A 5,945-nucleotide genomic window follows, 5' to 3' on the forward strand; every position below is an offset into this window, starting at 1 on the left:
TAGTTGTCATTTGTTTTTCTTGGTTGCATATTGCCTCAACAAGATTCATATGTGACTGTGCTCTGAGAAGCGGGGGGATCCTTCAAAACTGATTAAGCGCAATGCTTGTGAAAAAGGATGTTGGGAGAAAGCCAGCCTATACAAGTCCCCTGCACTCCTCAGAAAAGTCTGACAGCAGGCAAGCCCGTTGATGTCCGGATACCTGAGGGTCATCCAAAGTCCCCACAGAAAAGTAGGTGGTAGATGTTCCCTTTTTCTTTGCCGTCGGCATCTACAGACCGATTTATCAGACCTACAAAATCACCTTTCATCATAAATTACTACTCATTATGATTCGTAGATCGTTCACTCCGCAGCTGCTAACTGCAACGCTGTGCATTGGTCCAGCTTGCTGCTGATGGTCTTGCATCCCTTTACGGAGAAGAGCTTCTCTGTTTTGGGGAAGTAAATCATTTCTCTGGCCGACTGGTTAGCCACTTCCTGGTTGGGCTTCAGGCCCTTGGCAGCCATCTCAACCATGCCACATATCAGATGTGACGGGTTAGGGAAAAGAAACAAGGATGGACAGAATAAAAAATGAATTTTGTATTTGAGGTCTAAAAAGCCTTGTTTTCTAATTCCAGGATTATAAACACAGAGGGGACTAATCTTAACATTAGACATTAGACATTAGACACAGTAACTTGATCTTTCAATGCATGATTTGTTAAATACGAGAACGAGTTACAACAGTGCATCTAAAGAGTGATAGTGAACAGCTGGCTTACTCTGCTTGTTGTTGGACAAGGAGAGCGGTGTTTCCAAATCCTTCAGCTCCATTTCTGTCTTGCCCTGCTCTCCAGAAGTCCAGGGCCACCTGAACTATTTTATCTCCTCCAGTGTTGCTATGGAGATGAGCAACACAGTAAATATTAAGGGATCAGAAATAACTTAATTTTGTATGATTAAACGTCTTATTGACAGCTGACTTTCAGCTAAGTAAAATAGTCACTACAGGTCACTTAGTTGTGGCCAAAATTTGAGAATGACACATTCATTTTCACAAAGTCTGCTGCCTCAGTTTGTGTGAGGGCAATTTACATTTTCTCCAGAATGTTATGAAGAGTGATCAGATGAATTGCAATTAATTGCAAAGTCCCTCTTGGCCATGCAAATGAACTGAATCCCAAAAACACATTCCCACTGCATTTCAGCCCTGCCACAAAAGGACCAGCTGACATGTCAGTGATTCTCTCGTTAAAACAGGTGTGAGTGTTGACGAGGACAAGGCTGGAGATCACGGTCATGCTGATTGAGTTCAAATAACAGACTGGAAGCTTCAAAAAGGAGGGTGGTGCTTGGAATCATTGTTCTTCCTCGCCAACCATGGTTACCTGCAAGGAAACACGTGCCGTCATCATTGCTTTGCACAAAAAGGGCTTCACAGGCAAGGATATTGATGCAGAACATTGATGCAGTAGTAGCTAAGATGGGGAGAAGTCTGTCTATAATAAAGTGATGCTCTGCCTTAACACTATCAACAAGGCAGGTCCTGCAGGCCCTAGTTTTGTCGCGCCTTGACTACTGTTCAGTTGTGTGGTCAGGTGCCACAAAAAAGGACTTCGGAAAAGTGCAATTGGCTCATAACAGGGCAGCATGGCTGGCCCTTGGATGTACACAGGGCTAATATTAATAATATGCATGTCAATCTTTCCTGGCTGAAAGTGGAGGACAGAATTGACTTAATCACTACTTTTATCTATAAGACATGTTGAACGTACCGAGCGGTCTGTCTAAACTACTGGCACACAGTTCGGACACCCATGCATGCCCAACAAGACATGCCACAGGTCTCTTCACAGTCCCCAAGTCCAGAACAGACTATGGGAGGCACAGAGTACTACATAGAGCCATGACTACATGGAACTGTTCCACATCAAGTCATTGACGCAAGCAGTAAAATTAGATTTAAAACCATATGGAACATTGGAGACTGTGAAGGAACACACATTGGCACAGGCACATGCATACACACAATAATATATGCACTATACATACACATGTATTTAGTACTGTAGATATGTGGTAATGGTGGAGTAGAGGCCTGAGGGCACACAGTGTGTTGTGAAATCTGTGAATGTAATGTTTTTAAAATTGTATAAACAGCCTCAATTTTGCTGGACCCCAGGAAGAATAGCTGCTGCTTTGGGGATGGGGATCCATAATAAATACAAATTGCAAGTAGCCAAGGAATAAGCCCTTTACTTACTGCAAAGGAGGATATGTTAAGAAAACCAGTTGCAACAATTCATAAATCTGAAATCCCCCCCCAAAAGAAACGTTACCACACTGATAGTAAAAGTTCAACATATGCTGTTATGCTGAAGGAGATCCAGTCTGGTCTACAATGTTCGTGATAATAGCAACCCAGAAAAATTATATTTGAGTCAAAGTCTGTTAAACTAGTCGCTGATTCTAGCCATCCCTTCTGGTTAGTTCTAGTCAGGCAGCTTAGTCTCCCATTCAGATGACCCCCACTTTTGTTAGTGTCTTATTGGTCAAGGTCACACAATACTTATCACCACATCTCCTTCAACCTGTCAGTGGACTTGATTCCCAGGACTTCAGTTAGTATATGACCCCAGCATGCCTTGTGGTCAGAAACATGCTTTCCCCATCCTGATGAGCACTTCCACAGTTAGCCCTTCTGTTGAACTTTTCCTCCTTTGGATTGAATCCCTGTATGTCTGATGTTTATTGTGAATGCATCTTAACTTAATGTCCGTTCTCACTGGACGTGATTCTCAGTTATCTGAACCATGAGTGGTCAGCTGTGTCTTCCATTAAACTCCCCTTAACCTGGACATCCGCTGCATCCTTGTTCTGACCGGACATTCTGTAGTGGTTGGTACCGGGCTTAAGCCAGCACTTAAGATTTCTTATTACATTCATGGTTCTTTGATTCTCTACAACCCTACCACAATTGTTTTAAGTATAAAAGTATTTGGTTTAATATACACTTAAGGATCTAAAGTAAAAGTATAAATCATTTCAAATGTTGTATTTATTTACGTATAGCCAGGGGCACACTCCAACATTCAGACAATATACAAGTGAAGCATGTGTGTTTAGTGAGTCCGCCAGGTCAGAGGCAGTAGGGACGGTCTGTTTGGTGTGAGAATTGGACCATTTTCCTGTCCTGCTAAGCATTCAAAATGTTGAGTACTTTTGGTTGTCAAGGAAAATGTGTGGAGTAAGTATGATATTTTCTTAAAAGGAATGTAGTGAAGTAAAACAAATTAAAAATATGAATATTAATGTTCAGATACCCCAAAAAATGACTTAATTAAAAATACATTAAATTATTACTAAGTACTTTACACCACTGCCGGAAGGTTGAACGTATGTTGGGATCGTAAGAAAATCTATATGTAAATTGTTAGGATCGTAAGAATAGCCATGCTTAAAACATGAAATGTAACAGTTAAAATAGATCTGTAAATGTACAAACCTTCTGACTTAGAATACGTGGACAACTACAAATACCTAGCTGTCTGGTTAGACTGTAAACTCTCCTTCCAGACCCACATCAAACATCTCCAATCCAAAGTTAAATCTAGAATTGGCTTCCTATTTCGCAAACAAAGCATCCTTCACTCATGCTGCCAAACATACCCTTGTAAAACTGACTATCCTACCAATCCTCAACTTTGGCGATGTCATTTACAAAATAGCCTCCAATACCCTACTCAACAAATTGGATGCAGTCTATCACAGTGCCATCCGTTTTGTCACCAAAGCACCATATACTACCCACCATTGCGACCTGTACACTCTCGTTGGCTGGCCCTCGCTTCATACTCGTCGCCAAACCCACTGGCTCCATGTCATCTACAAGACCCTGCTAGGTAAAGTCCCCCCTTATCTCAGCTCGCTGGTCACCATAGCATCACCCACCTGTAGCACGCTCTCCAGCAGGTATATCTTTCTGGTCACCCCCAAAACCAATTATTTCTTTGGCCGCCTCTCCTTCCAGTTCTCTGCTGGAACGAACTACAAAAATCTCTGAAACTGGAAACACTTATCTCCCTCACTAGCTTTAAGCACCAGCTTTCAGAGCAGCTCACAGATTACTGCACCTGTACATAGCCCACCTATAATTTAGCCCAAACATCTACCTCTTTCCCTACTGTATTTATTTTATTTTTTTGCTCCTTTGCACCCCATTTTTATTTTTACTTTGCACATTCTTCCACTGCAAATCTACCATTCCAGTGTTTTACTTGCTATATTGTATTTACTTTGCCACCATGGCCTTTTTTTGCCTTTACCTCCCTTATCTCACCTCATTTGCTCACATCGTATATACACTTGTTTCTACTGTATTATTGACTGTATGTTTGTTTTACTCCATGTGTAACTCTGTGTCGTTGTATCTGTCGAACTGCTTGGCTTTATCTTGGCCAGGTCGCAATTGTAAATGAGAACTTGTTCTCAACTTGCCTACCTGGTTAAATAAAGGTGAAATAAATAAATAAAACAAATATCCCTTTAAATGGAGGAAAGGCAGGAACATGGAGTTTTCAAAATAGAAGCCACTTCCTGGTTTGATTTTCCTCAGGATTTCGCCTGCAATATCAGTTCTGCTATACTCACAGACAATATTTTGACAGTTTTGGAAACTTTAGAGTGTTTTCTATCCTATTAATAATAATATGCATATATTAGCAACTGAGACTGAGGAGCAGGCGGTTTGCTTTGGGCAACTTATTCATCCAAGCTACTCAGTACTGCCCCCCAGCCATAAGAAGTTAATGTACATTTATAAAACGGAGCTGGTAATAACTCTTCTCATTACAGCCACCCTTTGTCCCTGTTGTCCTGTCGCAAGTGGCCTGGTAATGAAAGATCGGTATCTCAGTGCATACTTAATCTAAATCGTTTGCAGTGTGTAGACCCCCCCCCCCCTTCTCCCAGCACTTATCATTCTAGCGTGTCTTCTTCAGATAGCATTACAGTTCATCCTTGCCTATCATATTTGATGGTCCTTGATAATGTCCCGATTTCAATATCCAAATAGATACATCCGTTTCTCCCACATACACGAGTCTCTCACCTGAGCCATTATCTCTCTCCACGCTCACTCCACACGCACGGTCTCCGCACTCCTGCCGCCCGTACCCAGGTTTGACTCAGACTCAGATTGGAGTGTTTAAAAATCACTGTTGCATTGAACGCCTTTGTCGCTCTTTTTTCAGACGGTTAGGGAGGGTTTCGAGGCTCACACACATTGTGGCCAAATTATTCCTATATGCATTAAGACACCATCTGACGTCACCTTCCGTTATAACCTCAAGACAGGACAGATCAGAACAACAGTTTAGTTCAATTAATTTCTCTTTCAAGAAATCCAGACAAGCATTGACTATATGACAAATTACATTCCCAATTTTCTTAATAACATTATCTCTATAACAAATGTAAGATCAGGGAGTTAGCACCCTAACCCATTGGAGAATCCCACCAACAATCCAGTAGTCCCAATCTGGTGAAATTTGTATCGACACAAAAATGAAATCAACAATACACATATCACAATCTATTTGGAGTAACTCATCCCTATTTAACATATATTTTTCCTTCTATATGCAAACTGAACAAAATACATTTGTATATTTACCCAAGGACCCCAGGAAACTGGTCAATTTCCCTTTGAACACATGATTCACATTGTGATTCAAAAACAGCATGTTAAATCAAAAATAAACAAATTCGAATAACCAATCAACTTAGAATTACAACTCTTGATAACTCCATAAGGAAATAATGTCTCACAAAGTAATGGTAAAATAGAACAGATACTGGTGTTTCTCATTTTATAATTAAGTCCTACCTGTTTTGATCATGTCTAGTGAGATGCATCAGGCCTCACCAGAAAGTCAGGATACAGGGCATTTGACACCATT

The sequence above is a fragment of the Oncorhynchus mykiss genome, chromosome 5, assembly GCF_057628025.1.
Source record: "Oncorhynchus mykiss isolate SJ-2025 chromosome 5, ASM5762802v1, whole genome shotgun sequence".
In the NCBI taxonomy this organism is placed as follows: domain Eukaryota; kingdom Metazoa; phylum Chordata; class Actinopteri; order Salmoniformes; family Salmonidae; genus Oncorhynchus; species Oncorhynchus mykiss.